This window comes from Podarcis vaucheri (genome assembly GCF_965113315.1).
Source record: "Podarcis vaucheri genome assembly, chromosome: 10".
Lineage (NCBI taxonomy): Eukaryota > Metazoa > Chordata > Lepidosauria > Squamata > Lacertidae > Podarcis > Podarcis vaucheri.
This window is the reverse complement of record NC_138748.1, coordinates 67,737,374-67,753,483: the sequence shown is the minus strand read 5'-3', so window position 1 is coordinate 67,753,483 and position 16,110 is coordinate 67,737,374. Positions and strand designations below refer to the sequence as shown.

The following is a 16,110-nucleotide window of genomic DNA, read 5'->3' as shown; positions in this document are numbered from 1 at the left end:
CTGTAACCATTAAAGTTGTGGCCTTATTTAGTCCATTAACCTTAATAATTGTGTCATGTGTCATTATTTCCACTGGTGGGGGGGGAGGCAGGAACTGAGCATCCCATAAATGTGTATGGCTGGCAAAACAAACAAACAAACAAACAAACAAACAAACAAACAAACCACCTCCCACCCCAGAATACACCACCTGTGATGCAGGAATCTTTTGCAACCTTCTGAAAAACTTGCTCCTTCCCAACAAACAGCCCGTTTCCCTCCTCTCACAAATGCGCTAAACAAATAGCCCTTTTCCTGCTCGGAGGTGGATGATTTAAACATTGACAAGGGTGAGGGCTGGGAAGTTGCGGGTGGGGCGCTACCAGTTAGCTGCTGTTACTCGCCTGACCCACATCTTGTCCTGTGGACCTTGGAGCTTGGCTCTGCTGCTCATGCTCTGGCGCTGGGGCACTGCCAGAGCAGAGGTTAGGCAGGAGGTTGGCGGTTTCTTGACATCAGAGCTGGCCTCCCTCGGAGGGGAAATCTCAGATGCCCTTGGAGATGGCAGGAGATGTAAAGCCGGCAACCTTTACCCTACAGGACCACGGGGAGGAGGAAGCCCAGCCAATGCAGGAGACAGAAGGGCAAGCAGGGGGGAATAAAAGAGTGGTTCCACTTTTCGGCTTGCAGAAGGACATACATTGCCGGCATGTTAGCAGAGTCAGACACCCGCAGTAGCAGAATACCAATGGGAGGCCTGCAGGCGAAGCCAAGTCATTTAATAATAATAATAATAATAATAATAATAATAATAATAATAAAATTTATTTATACCCCGCCCTCCCTGGCCAGAGCCGGGCTCAGGGCAGCTAACGCCAGTAAAATTACAATAAAAACAAAATAGGGAAGAAAGAAACCAATTTAAAATACAGGTTAAAATACAATTTAAAATGCATTTTAAAAGTAGGCCATAGATCAAAACCATAAGGGGAGGTGAAACATAAGGGTCAGACTGAGTCCAAAGCAAAGGCCAGGCGGAACAGCTCCGTCTTGCAGGCCCTGCGGAAATATGTCAAGTCCCTCAGGGCCCTAGTCTCTTGGGACAGAGCGTTCCACCAAGTCGGGGCCAGTACTGAAAAGGCCCTGGCCCTAGTTGAGACCAATCTAACCACCTTGCGGCTTGGGACCGCCAAAGTGTTGTCATTTGTGGACCTTAAGGTCCTCCGCGGGGCATACCAGGAGAGGCGGTCCCATAGGTATGTGGGTCCTAGGCCTCAAACTGATGTGCAAAGCTTCCTCACCTCTTCCACTCCCTTTGGCTTTCAAGGGGTGCAATTCCTGTGCACCACCCCTTCTCCTAAATTTCAGCCCCTGCTTCCTAAATCCTCTGGCTTGACAGGGAGTAACCATTAGCTGTTTCAACCCAGGCAGCAAAATCTTGCTGGTGGTCCCTGTGTCTAGCAGCTGAGATTGTCACCAGTGCTCCTGAAGGGGAGGAAGGGGCTGAAGCTCAGGAGAACACCTGTTTGGCATGCAGAAGGCCCCAGGCTCAATCCCTGGCATCTCCAGGTAGTGATGGGAGGGAAGCTTGGGAAGCCACTACCAGTCAGTGTAGTCCATGCTGAACTGGATGGACCAATGGACTGACTGTGCATAAGGCAGTTTCCTATGTTCCTCCTCCTCTGAGTGCCCTCACCTGTGGATCTGAGGCAGGTGGATGCTGGAACAGGGCCTTTTCAGCTCTGGCACCCTGACTGCAGAACTTCCTCCAAAGGGAGATCTGCCTGGTATCCTTATTACTGTCCTTGCAACATGTCAAGGGGCTGTTAGGTATGCAGGTTTATTCACAAGTCAGGAAGTGCAATCAGCTTTTATTCACAAAAGTAAAAGCACAGCAGAGTTCATCTAGGCCAGCAGTTCTCAACTTGTGGGTCCCCAGATGTTGTTGGACTACAACTCCCATCATCCCTGAGCTCTGGCCTTGCTAGCTAGGGGTGATGGGAGTTGTAGTTCAACAACATCTGGGGACCCACAGGCTGACAAAGGCTGATCTAAGCTAATCTGCCCTAGTTGAAGATGTTGCTGGGATGGGTGCCAGGCCTCTCCTTCTCTCTCTAGCCCTCTCTCTTTGGACTCGAGAAGTAGCCATAAACTGTGGTGAGGCGGGGGTGGTGGATCTGCCTCTGGGCCTGTCTGCTCAGTGAAGCTCTCCATTATCTGGGTGTCAGTGGAGGAGGAGGTCTAGCTGAAGTGGGGCTGTCCAACTGCTGAGCAACTGAACCAGCGCCTGGCTCCTCTCTGTCAAGACTGCATGCTCACACTAAGATGCACAGCCCAGTCCTGTCCTGGAATGGCTTTCTTCTTTAGACCCTTCTGCGTTCACTCAAACCTCCTGCTTCCATCACCACCCAGCTTGTCCCTTCTGCAGAGTGGGCCACCGCTGTCCTGGGTCTAAGTCTTCTGCTGGGATTTTTGACCATGTGCCATTCTGTGCAGCTTCACACAGAGTCAATTAAGCGTTGGCCGAAAGCCAAGGATGACTGAGCAGACCGCCTGGAGATACGAGACCTTGAATACAGCTCTACCATTGGTTGAGGTCTCACACAGGCATGATGACTTATGACCTTTACTGACTGGAAAGTTTATTGGTCAGTGTCGTGTTCTGAGAGTCGTTTGGAGTTTGTGAAGAGAGAGCTAGTTAAGATCTGTGTATCTGTTCTTGTATACAGTAACTTGTAGAGTCTGCTGTAAATAATGAACACATCCAAATAACCAAGTTACTAGTAGCAGCGTTTTGTTCCTGCTTCGTCCATCCTGCCTGCAACTGATTGCTTTCTGGAACTCTGCATATGCTCTGCTAAGATCCTGCAACAGGTCAAAGTTGCGAAACACCAGAATCTTCTTCCTCTGTGTTATCCCTGGGGAGATTCTTGGACAGGCATCTCCCACCACTCTTCCTCATCCAGCCAGTCCCTGACTCAATGTCCGTTCCGTATAGATGAGCTTTTGCTAGCTTCGCTGATTTGTTGCATTGTCTCTTTTTCTTTTTTTCTTTTACCTTGGCCTCAGGTTGGCCTGTTGTTTCCTGAATTATTTAACTGCTGCTTCCACTCCTATTATTTATGCATAATGGCATGCACTTTGATTTCATTTGCCTTTTTTGTGATTTTCGTTCGGAGATCTCCCAACAAGCTTCACCAAATGCCGATTTGGGCAGGAAGGCGGTATGCAAAACGTTTGAATAAAAGGACAAATGCATGCATGAATCATAACCATGGCCACAAACTCTGCACGCAAATGAAGCTCCTCGGGTTCTGTCCATACATTGGCTTTACAGTGGTACCTCTGGTTGTGAACGGGATCCATTCTGGAGGCCTGTTCGCAACATGAAAAGCCTGTACCCTGAAGCGCCATATCTGCGCAGGTGCGCGGTGCAATTTGGTGCTTGTGTGCATGTGTGAGCGGCAAAACCTGGAAGTAACCCTTTCTGGTACTTCCAGGTCACCGCGGGACTCAACCTGAAAAAATGTAACATGAAGCAAGCATAACATGAGGTATGACTGTATTTATCCCGCTTGCAAAACGTGAGTTATCATTCTTTGGTAGAGGCTGGGGTGCTGTTGGGGCAGAATAGACAGGTAAGGTGGGACATAGAGGACAACACAGGGAGAAGGAAAAGCTCTGCTGGAACAGGTCAGAGACCCATTTGCAGTGGTATAGCGTGGGGGGTGCAGGGGGGCCCGGCCGCACCGGGCGCAACATCTGGGGGTTAGGGTTAGGGGGCGCAAATCCATGGGTTACGGGGCGCAGATTACTTGCCTTGCCCCGGGTGCTGACAACCCACGCTACGCCACTGCCCATTTGGTCCAGCATCCTGTTTTCACAGTGACCAACAGGCAGTGGCATAGCGTGGCTTGCCAGCTCCCGGGGCCACATGGAGGTGGTGGGAGGGAGGGAGAATAACCAACAGAGTACGTATGCGTATTTAGCTGCCTAACCGTGTCCATGTCACTCAGGAGATCGCAGCCACAGATATAAGAAATGCAGTGTCTTTCTGTGGAAAAGCCATTTTCAATGGAGCCCATTGACGGAAGCACTCAGCTGTATCGAGGCAGCACAGGATGTTGGAGTAGATGGGCTTCTGGCCTCATCCAGCAGGCTCTTCTCATGTTTTAGAACATGGCAACACATGTTCCAGGAAGGCTTATTGATTTCCTATTTGTCCAAGGATCATGCTGTGTTCTAACAAACATGCTGCTGATTTTATTCCATCTCTGCTGCAGAACCTCAACTTGCTCCTCAGGCCTTTCTCATCCAAATCCTTCCATAGTGTGTTCTTAAGCAGGGCCCGAGAAGGATAAACAAAAAAGGGGCAGTTGTGCAATCCTGCCCCGTGAGGAGCACAAATGCTGTTCAGAGTCTGCAAACTGCGAGCATTGTTTTTAGCTTCTTTTTTTAAAAAATAAAACAAATAAAATAAAAGCTTTTGGTTTTAAAACCAGACTCTGTGCTTTTTGGTTTGGTGGATATTTCCGTGCTCATACCTTAAGGTTAGTCACCTTTGGCCTGGGGTCACTCACAAATTTAGCATTTGAACGGAGGACTTACAACCAGTTCTTTAAGGCTTATTCTACCTATTGATGCTATTGATTTTTCAATTGGAAGTAGTGGTCAGTAACAGCACTTCCAAACTCCCAGGGGGGCCTTATCCTGCCATCTCTAGCTTGAGATAATACATTTGTAAATGCCCTTGTCACTAGGTGTGCAAGCTGGATAAATTCTGGCTTCTGTAATCACTTGCCGGGATTTGTCTGCAAGCTCACAGTAGATTTGTGTAGCACTACCAAGACAAGTCAAGGGACCCAGGTGGTGCTGTGGGTTAAACCACAGAGCCTAGGACTTGCCGATCAGAAGGTCGGCGGTTCGAACCCCCGCGACGGGGTGAGCTCCTGTTGCTCGGTCCCTGCTCCTGACAACCTAGCAGTTCGAAAGCACGTCAAAGTGCAAGTAGATAAATAGGTACCGCTCCGGCGGGAAGGTAAACAGCGTTTCCGTGGGCTGCTCTGGTTCGCCAGAAGTGGCTTAGTCATGCTGGCCACATGAACCGGAAGCTGTATGCCGGCTCCCTCAGCCAATAAAGCAAGATGAGCACTACAACCCCAGAGTCGGTCACGACTGGACCTAATGGTCAGGGGTCCCTTTAGCAAGACAAGTCACCTGTGGATTCCAATTTGTCAATTCCAAGACTGATGGTCTACCAAAACTGATGCCCTCCAGAAATTCTTGGGCTATAGTTTCTATCAGCCCCAGCCAGCACACAACGATAGGGCATATGCTTCACTGGTAGAAGGTCCATTGAGAAGATAACCTCCTTGAGTAACTGAAGCAAAAATTGAAGCAAATAATTCAAATAACCGAAGCAGAATCTGATGTGCAAATGAGGATTGGAGGGATATATGACAGCCAGTGACTGTTTTGGAGCCGGCTCATCTGAAAGCACTTTGAAACAAAACAAAACACCCTTCCTTTGTTCCAGTGTCTTGGAGTCCAGATATTTTTAACGTCTCTTGACTATAAAGGACTCTGGAAGAAATAGATTTGATGGAGACATCAGCATGAGAGCACACGCATGCACCAAGATGCTGATAGACGTGTTTGTTAGACAATGTACCAAAATACCTGTTTGTCTCCCGGATTCTGTTAATAAAGAGGTATATATATATATATATATATATATATATATATATATATATGCTTTCGTAGATTTTCACGGGTACAGGAATGCAGGTTTTGGTGTCTTCGGGTGTCTTCCCGTGTAAGAGTCGGGGTGTCTGGGCGACGTTTCGACGAGGTCTCACTCGTCATCTTCAGGCTGGTGCTTTCGGCTTCTTGTTACTGTTGTTACTTCTTGTTACTTGTTACCGACTCTTACACGGGAAGACACCCGAAGACACCAAAACCTGCATATATATATATATATATATATATATATATATAGTTGTTTTTCCGTGGCATTGTTCAATTGTGCTTGACAATAGGCGAAATCAGCAGTTTTGAATGCATGCTGAAATACTTGAAGGAATCTAGACTGTTTGTTTGTTATTTTAAGCACAGCCAGTTCATCCCAACTCTTAATTGACTGCCAGGGAATCTCTCTCTCTTACTCCTTTTTAAGATCATCCCATCTGCTGGGAAGTGTTCCATCTTTGGGGCGGTAGAAGAACCAGAAAGAAATTGACATTTGAGGGGAGCAGCAAGCACTTATATTATTATTATTACAGTTTGAGAATGTCTCTTTATACCAGAGATGTCAAACACTCTGAATAGCTATCATATATTTAAATAGGGGTTTAGAGCTATTCTTATTGCACAGCCACCCACCTGTGTGGCAATATATATATATATGCAGCGTATCTGAGTGCATAAATTATGTTGCTATAATTACACCCATGTGGAAAGAGAACTATATAGATTTATATAGAAGCAGTTCTGGAAGGCAGACACATTGCAGCCTCTTTTGGGGTGTGCTTTTCGGTCTGATTACAGGGTAGTTAATGGTACTGCTCTCTGATAACAGTCATTGCTTGCTTTATTCCTCTTGCCCCAAACAACTTGACTGATAGAAGAAAGTGATTAATGGTGTTAGAAACGAATAATGTATACCCTAGGCAAAACAATGCTTTGCAAGTACAGCCCCAATAATACTTGAAAATAATATACAATCCGCACTAATCCTATGGCAACTTTGCCGGCAGTAATTGCTCACACAAGCGCTCACATATTGGGTTCCTTTGAGGTGCAGCTACCATAGCTTCAGACTGGTTTGATTTCAAAATGTGTTCCCCGTCTGACCGAGGTCCTATGGAGACGTCATGCTCAACCATGGTTTGTTTTACATAACCATGGTTATGATTGAAACTGAAATACTTTACTGTCACTTGTACAACATACAGTGAGATTACACGGGCAGCCCCCCCACTCAGCTCTCTTAGTCTTAATTCCCCTTGTTTACTGACGCACACCCACCAAACCCGAAAGTCAGTTGCCCTGTTCTTATCTTTTCATTCAGCAGCCTAACAGCCCATGGATAGAAGCTGTTCTTTACCCTGTTGGCGCGACTAATCATGCTTCTATATCTTCTGCCTGAGGGCAGGAGATCAAGAAAGTGCCGGCCAAGGTGTGAATCATCCCTGAGAATTTTCCTCACTCTCCTGAGGCAACGTTCTTCCGCTATTTCATCCAGCGGATTCACGGGACAGCCCATAATATCTTATGCTGTATGCACCACCCTCTGTAGGCACTTCCTATCAGTTGATGTCAAACCAGCGTATCACAGCGGAATGTGTGACATTTTAGTGTATTTTTGGTCTCTATGGAAGCTGCCCAGAGTGGCTGGGGAAACCCAGCCAAATGGGCGGGGTACAAATAATAAATTATTATTATTGTTGTTGTTATTATTATTATTATTATTATTATTATTATTATTATTATTATTATTATTATCACACCGTGATGCAGTATGAAAGGACACTTTCTATTGTGGACTGGTAGAAGGAGATCATCAAATGTTGATTGATATCGTTCTTTCACAGTACTTTGAGGAGATGGAGTTAGGAACTAGATTAGGAACTAGTTCAGAATACCTAAAACACAGAAAAGCATTGGCTGCAAATCAAGTTAAGAAAATCCTTATTTGAAATGAGTTTGTGTTAACCATGACTAAGTGATAACATTTGCACTTTGCAAACCTTGGTTTAGGCAGCACCCTGGCCAGCAACGTCAAACTCTTGTTGATGTCTCCCTATTCAAGGGGCAAGGCTTCACTTGGATAAGCTAAACCAAGCATCAACTATATTTTTGGGGGGAGGGGATTTTAACCAGGGTTAGGGCAATAAACCTGATTGGTGGTAACCATGGCTACGCACTCTGCCTATGCCAGTGTTTGGTGTTAAAAGACTTGCTAGCATATCTGATTTTCTCTGTCCAGCATTGGAAGGTATGTGTGGCTGCTGTGCATCTCTCTGAAGTGGATAAATTTCATGTCCTTCAAGGTGGCTGCATAAATGAGGTTATAGTTTAAATGAATTAGCTTGTAATTAGGTAATCAAAACCGTAATGTGTTGGACTGGTGTCAGGGTATGGCTTCGTGCCTTTTGAAGGTAGAGGGTTGGTTTTTCTGTTTTTAAATAGTGGAGTCATTATATTTTAATTGCGGCAAGATAGTGCTGTAATTACCAGAACTGAATTGTCTGAGATGATGCCGCTTCAGTTCAAAGAGAGTTTCCCAACGAGAAAAAGAAAAACAACGGTTTGATTTTGGGGTGATTCCATAGAGCGCGCTGCGATTTATCAGATGTTATTCCAATTTCCTTGTGCTGGTGGAAATGCGTGTAAGATCAGAGCGCTCAGCACCACTGTGGCTTCTGTCTCCCCCTCCCTCCTTGGAGTCCTCTGGTCCTCTTGCATTGGCATATTTTATGCTGCCAGGCCTGTCTCCTGGGCAGCTGAGAGGGAAGTGCAAGGCTATATCAGAGACAGAGCAAGGAGGAGAATATAAAACCCGTGCAACAAAAGCAGATCTCCCAGTTGCTCCTCGACAAGAAGCTTTTGCCTGGGTCATGAGCGTTCCACCTCTGGCCTACTGCAGTGAAGACGCTCCCTGCGGCTGGTCTTCCTGTAGTTCTTTCCATTAGCCGGAGAGTCGCCAGCTTGATGTCTGAGGTGGGCTTGAGCTCTGACAAACGCCTTTCATTTTATTTGGCTACAGAGAAGACCCCCAACTAGAGTTTCTTTATCCACGTGGCAATAGTTTTGAACAACAACAAAAATTAGCCCGAGGAATGAATCCTCCAAAGACAAAAAAATGCATTGAATCTAAAGATGGTTCAGTGTGGCTTCCCAGTTTAGATTCTGGCCTTGGGCCTGGCATCTTTTGGTGGGCCCTCGTTTTCCAAGGGCACATAGGCTTGGCAATTCATTTCCACCCTCTGTTCCTCCTCCTCCTCTTTGCATTTTATACATGGGCAGAAAATATTTTGACAGACCAGTGGTGCAGAAAATGACTTGTTGCTGCTGAAGTGCAGCATCTCTTGACCACAATTACGATGCGTCGTATGTAAAAGCATCACTTTCCTCAGGTGTTCTGCTGATCCACTTACTTTTGCCTCTGATCTCTCTGACTGAAATATACATTATTGGGACTCTTTTGCAATCATTTCACCAGCATGAATAATTTCCGCCAAGTAATAATGCAAGGATTGCTCCACTCGATTACCCTCAAGGACTACTCTGGCTGACATGACCTTCAGGTTGTGTGCTATGTGATCTTACTGCTCTTCCCATTACGGCTTACAGGTAGCAGACTGAACGTTTGCTTTATCGTGACGTCGCCCTTTGATGACGTCACTACCGCTTAATATGGTTTGCATCGCAAATAATAACAGTGTTTGCATTCCTTTCCTTCACATATGTTATGTCAGCAATCTCACAATGTTAGAAACTCCGATATATAAGCTAATTGCCAAATAGCACCTTAAACCTAGTTCACAATGAAATGTCTAAACCCCATTTTGTTTTTGTTTTTATAATGAAATTTGTTATTGTTTTTAATACTGATTATTCATTTCATTTCCATACCGCTTTGTATTTTAAATAAAAAAATTCTCAAAGCAGTTTATAACACGTTAAAACATCAAATAAAACAATCCAGAATAAAACAAATTCAAACTTCAGCGAAAATATTTCAGATCCTACTCCAAGTGGTGCTTTGCTTTTCACATATTTATTGACCTACTTAATTTATATAGCTGCCCCATATCAGAAGTACTCTAGGAAACCGGTGTGGTGTCATAGTTGGAATGCTGGACTAGGGTCTGGGAGATCAGGGTTCGAATCCTGACTCAGCCATGAAGCTCACTGGGTGAGCTTGGGCTAATCTGAATCACATGGCAGTGTAGAAGCACAAGACATGTTTCTTTTGTTGCAATGCTACCATGTGCAGTGCCAGCCATCTAGGTGGAGATGTCAGCTGGCAACCTGGCATCCAGAGATCTCTCCACATGGTTGCAGTTGGACCTGTGCCATTCACAAAACGATCCTGAAGTCACGAACCAGAGTCAGGTATATGTCAGCAATTAAAAAACACTGGTTTCAGTGAAGTTAACGAAGAATTATTCAAAGAAACCGGGACAGCGCAGGTTTAGTGACCCCAGCAACTCTTCCAAATAGGTCTTGCCCTAACGAGGCAGTTGCAAGGACTGAAGTGTTGGGACACTGCCGGGAAGACAGGGGCATCAGGCAGGCATCAGGCAGGCCCCCAGTTGGCTGCAGCCACAGGCCGGCAGCCGGTCTCCCTTGGAACAGCATCAATCAGCGACACGAGCCTCAGATACATTTAGAGACCCGTGCACGCTCTGTCAGCAGAGTGTGTAAATCTTCTCAGAGAAGCGGACAGAGAAGTGTGTAAACATAATGTACAGCATTTTATTCAGCATAGTTCAGGAACAGAGGAAAACATGTCTGCTTCCCTTCCTCTCCAGCAAAACAGCAATAACACAAAAGCTATATAGAAACGGAAGTTCCCAGCAGACTGCTGGAAGTAAACAGGCATGTGACACACCAGTTATGCCTGCTCCTTTTAAGGTGGAACGGAACTATATCTATGCCTTCCCACAGGTGCCTAGGTCCCCTCCTCTCCAGGTTTCCCCTCGAAGCAACTGGAGACTGTCTCCTCAACCAATCTCTCATCTGCTCTTTTCATTTCTCTCTGTGTTCTGGGAGACCCGGGGGGGGGGGAGCTGGTTGCAGCAGGAGGGGGGAGATTCCCTGGATTCTTCAGCAGCCTGACTTATCTCTGTCCCTTGCCACTCCTCCTCTCCCGCCTCTGAATCAGGACTGCCCTCTGCCACAGGCTCTTCTTGCTCACTAAAGCCTGTTGCCCCTTCAGCTTCCTACGCCTCCTCCTCCCAGGCTGCTCCCTCTTCTCCCTCTGACCATTCATCATCATCTTACCAACACTCCCCAGGCTCTGAGCCTTCTTCCCTTGGGGGTTCCCCAGCTGGTGCCCCCCCCCACTGCTCAGCGTCCAGCCAGTCCAGGCCACTAGGTAGTGGTGGGAAAGAACTGCTCTCTATGAAACACAACACTGGGCTAGATGGACCAATGGAGTATAAGGCAGCGTCCCATGATCTTTTGCTGCTCTGCTCTTTGAATTGAGAAAGACTCAAGCCTTGGAAACAGGAAGAACCCAGCTGGAGGCTGGCCATTGCTGGAGGAGTCTGGCAAGGCAAGAGTAGAGTGGCTGGTTTCTCATGGCCCAAAGACCAAGAGGCACCCAAGAACGAGCTTGCATTCATATTTGAGCCATGCATTATTAATCCTTGCACTGAACGCAAATTAGCTATGCAACATGTGTGCCCGATAGAACGCTCAACGGCCATCCAGCCAAGGAAGCCAGGATTAGTATTCAGCATTTGCCTCTTTTAAAAGAATTTGCTTCTAAATCGTATTTTCTCCTGACTTGCCGTTACATTCTGGGTAGCAATCGGTATTCAAAAAAAATATAAACACACACACACACACACTCCTCTGGTGTTTAAACCCCGCAGAACAGCCTCTCTTTAATATGAATGAGGCGTGTGATGCACGAGTGACAGGCAGTGGCCAGACTCTGATGGATCTGTGGTGACTTCAAGCGGAAGAGGTTTTTGTCTCCTTAGATGGAACGGAGTGGCAGCTAAATATCTCTTTAATAATTTGTAGCATGGAGTGCAGGGCGAGGGGGGCAGGGGGCAGCGAGAGCCTGACTCGGAAGCACAATAATGTGGATTATTTTTTTTGTGTGTAAAGGGTGTGGAACCAGGAGTTTAGCTCCGTTAACTTCCTGCACCACAGTGGCATGTTAGCAGCAGCAGCAGTGGGATTTGCTTCTCTGTCCTCTGATTCACTTGGGTACCACATCTGGAGAATGCTAAAGGGCGGCAGCCAAACTGCTAGCTCAGCAGTGGACAGGTGAACACAAAGGACCGGTGAGGTTTCACTGGGACCTATAAAGCAAGGATAGAGAATCTGTGGCCCCCAATGAGAGCCAGCTGGTGTAGTGGTTAAGAGCGGTGGACTCATAATCTGGTGAACAGGGTTCGATTCCCTGCTCTTCCAGATGCAGCTGCTGGGTGACCTTGGCCATTTGGCTCTGGCTGGCTTCAGGAGCTGCTCACTGCCGTGGCGCCTGCCAGTTTGCCTCCTGGAAGTGCCCATATGATGTGTCTTGTGCGCAACACATCATATGGGGACTTCTGGTGAGGAAAAATGGCGGGCGCCATGGCAGCAAGCAGCTCCTGAAGCCAGCCAGAACCAACTGCACTACAAGGCTGGCTCCGGGCTGCTGAGGCTGCCGCTGCCACGTTTCCAAGGGACAGATTTGCAAATCTGGGGACATTCCAGGAACGGAATTTGTCCGGGGACAGATTTGCAAATCTGGGGACTGTCCCCGGGAACCAGGGACGTCTGGTAACCCAAGCCTACAGAGAGTGCCTTCCAATGAACGAGCCTTTCCTTGGTGACATTTACCTTCAGTAGGTGAGTCAATAATTCCTGGTGTTTCCTGTTCTCCATTTCTGAATCTGTATGGACGATGAGTGCTTGCTGACCGAGAGGCGCGTTCCAGCTTTCACCACCGACTCTGTCTGCATCTCACATTCCAGCAGGAAGTCCTCACAATGTCTAGTCAGGTGTAGGACTGATGTCACAATCAGTGAGCACTGAAGTATAGTCACAACTCTCCAGGACTTGTGGCTGAACTTTCTGGATCTGGTGCTACTGGGCAAGGCACTGGACCCCCTCCTCTCTCCCCCCCCCCCATGGTGGCCTAGTTCTCTGCTTTCTGGAAATATAATTTTGAGCGGCATAAATGTTAGAATCTGAAAGGTTTTGCCAAGCAAATTGAATGTTAAGAGCAAGATCTTACATGCTGAATAAAAATGCAGCTATTTCTGGATATTGGATTTCTCTCCCCAGACCCAAGCAAATGATTTTCAAATGGGCAAGATGTTGAAAGAGGAAGAAGCATGATTTTTTCTTTTTCTTTTGCAGTTTGCTATAACCAGTACATAAAAATGATTTGTAGGGCAATTTGTATAAGGAGACCAGTGCAGTATTTTATTTCAAAAGCATGTTGTTATCAAAAATCGGACACAATCCTGCTTACCGTTGAGCAGTTTCAAGTTCCATAATTCAGTTTTTTAAAAACTGCCCCTTTGAAATCAGTGGGGGCTTCAGAGTGTTTTGCAAGCATTTTGTATGTCTTAAAAAGACAGGACACTATACCAATGTTTTAATTCCGTCTTCTTTAGGCTTAATTGCTGTTTTAACTGTGCAAGGGTTGCCAGAGAAGCCTATTCTTGGAAACATGTGCATGGTGAATCCTAAGAAACCAATCAACCAACAGCCAAACCCAAAAAATGAAAAAACACCACCACCACTTTTTATTTCTTGCTTCCATGGATTGGCTTCCCTTCCCTTCCCCGCCTCTTGAATAGGATTTGGCCCCTTCTGCACTTTGATAATGGTACTGGCCCACCTTAAAGGACTGTTGTTCGGAGTACTGCACCTTGAACAGTTAGTAGTAGTAGTAATAATAATAATCTCACCCATTTCATGGCGTTCTGAGAATTGGGTGCTGTTTCCTAATAAGTCACGCCATCAATAATCTTCTGCTGTTTCCCAGTTAAGTTTCCAGCTCTCCTGATGGCATTTTCCACCCTCTCTGCTGAAACCAGCCAAGCAGCTTGGGAGGTTATGGTGGCAATTGTGCTCATTGCTGATTGAGCAATAATGAAATTAATAGCCTCTTACAGCTCTTACATTAACAATGAAGTCAGCGTGTCAGTGGCTATTTACAATACAAGTTACGCTGGTGACATTCTGGTGCACCGAGCAGTTCATATTCCTAGATCTTTGCCACAGCAATAAAATCAATCAGCCATTTGCAAGCACAAGAGCATAATGAGGGGAGCTCTTCAAAGGGCAGAGCTCTCTACACTGAGCACCAAGAAAATTCAGAAAATCCTGCTCTTGGAATAAATTATTTGGAGCTGGCAAATCTGCCTATTTACATTTATTGATTCCGATTGCAGTATTGGAGGTGTACCAGATTTGGGGTTTTTATTCGCCTGGGGCTAAAAGCAAGAAGGATGTGGCTGATGTACAAATTAGATGTGTAAAAGTGTGCACCTAAGGGAAGCTCTGCACATCATGATCCTTGTGAGAAACACCTTCTTCTTCTTTGGCGATCACTCGTAGCTGAGTAAGATTGTCTTCCATAAACACGGTTTTAACAGTGAGTCCTTAAGTGACTGTGGAGGCCAATTCTGGATCCACACGTCCTTCCACAGTGGGGACATTGGTTTCTGGGTGGGAGTCGATCACGGTGTGGATTTCCCAAGCGTGCCTTCCTCTTAGCACGTTTCTCCCTTGCGTCCTGAGTTTGAGTGTTTTCAAAGCCCATGACACCTTTGGTAAAAGCAAGGAGGCAGCCGATGTACAAATTAGATGTGTAAAAGTGTGCGCCTAAGGGCAGCTCTGCACATCATGATCCTTGTGAGAAATACCAGAGTGTTCCCAAAAGCAAAGATGCAAAGCGTGGACCTCATGTGGAGGTATCTGATGTAACTTTGCACATTGCAGTATGCTGGTCTGGTGGTCCTAGATGTGTTCCCAGGAGAATGTACCCGAGTATTGAAAGAAGCATTGGCACATGTACATATGCCCATGCTTTTCAAGTTTCCTGCACTAGTGCTAATCTAAGGAGCTGCCTCATGGCAAACCTGGGTTTACAACAACAAATAAAGGACATCCCTTTGCTAGTGTGTGCAAGGACACACGTATCTGTATGCATCTTTTGGTATAACAACTTTATCGCAAAATGCAAATTTCAGACAACGGCAGCCTTTAAGTCAGCTTAGGTAGGCTTGCATGAATGGAACACATTTCTCCCTCATCCAGTGCAATTTTTCTAGAAAAAGAGGTGCTGGAACTCACCACAAATGCCTCCCTTGTTCTGTTATGATGGCAATGGCACCCATCTGAGAGTGGCTGGAACTGAGTTCCGGCAAGTTCCGGCTGAAAAAAAGCCCAGCCCTTATCTTTCCTGTAATGTGATTGTCCTGAGTGCAAATCTAGCACCTGCCACAAGTTCTTTGTCAGAGCTGGGGTAACTGTGATCCAGGAAGACCTTATTTTACTAATCGTATTTGGACTTCCCCTGCATGTGAAGACAGGCTGCGGTGGATTGAGCAGATGAGACCAATACAGTGATACCTCGGGTTACATACGCTTCAGGTTACATATGCTTCTGGGTTAACCCAGAAATACTGCTTCAGGTTAAAAACTTTGCTTCAGGATAAGAACAGAAATTGGGCTCCGGCGGCAGCAGGAGGCCCCATAAGCTAAAGTGGTGCTTCAGGTTAAGAACAGTTTCAGGTTAAGAACGGACCTCCGGAATGAATTAAGTACTTAATGCGAGGTACCACTGTAATGGGTTCAACAGTCAAGAAGGCAGTTTCGCTCGTGTAGAGGGAAGTGAGGGGGCAGGTGGGGTTCATCAACCTGGGAAGGTAGCCCATCTAGGAGAAATAAAACTCTGCTCCAAACCTCTGCTGCTGTGTGGGATATCTTTGGGAGAAGAAAAGGCTCAGGAGTAAATGCTACACAAATCCCTAAGATCATAGAATCATAGAATCATAGAATCATAGAGTTGGAAGAGACCACAAGGGCCATCGAGTCCAACCCCCTGCCAAGCAGGAAACACCATCAGAGCACTCCTGACATATGGTTGTCAAGCCTCTGCTTAAAGACCTCCAAAGAAGGAGACTCCACCACACTCCTTGGCAGCAAATTCCACTGTCAAACAGCTCATACTGTCAGGAAGTTCTTCCTAATGTTTAGGTGGAATCTTCTTTCTTGTAGTTTGGATCCATTGCTCCGTGTCCGCTTCTCTGGAGCAGCAGAAAACAAGCTTTCTCCCTCCTCTATGTGACATCCTTTTATATATTGGAACATGGCTATCATATCACCCCTTAACCTCCTCTTCTCCAGGCTAAACATGCCCAGCTCCCTTAGCCATTCCTCATAAGG

General features: G+C 46.3%; 1 protein-coding gene and 1 long non-coding RNA gene across 2 annotated transcripts in view; one reads left to right on the top strand and one right to left on the bottom strand.

Moving 5' to 3' along the window:
- Positions 1–16,110, top strand: part of PLXNA4 (plexin A4) — a 604,081-nt gene that overhangs the window by 108,819 nt on the left and 479,152 nt on the right. The gene's annotated exons all lie outside the window — the stretch shown is intronic.
- LOC309541529 lies at positions 11,567–12,637 on the bottom strand. Its single transcript, XR_014223798.1, has 2 exons — positions 12,547–12,637; positions 11,567–12,023 (listed from the first exon to the last, which is right to left on the bottom strand). It is a non-coding gene; the product is annotated as an uncharacterized lncRNA (long non-coding RNA).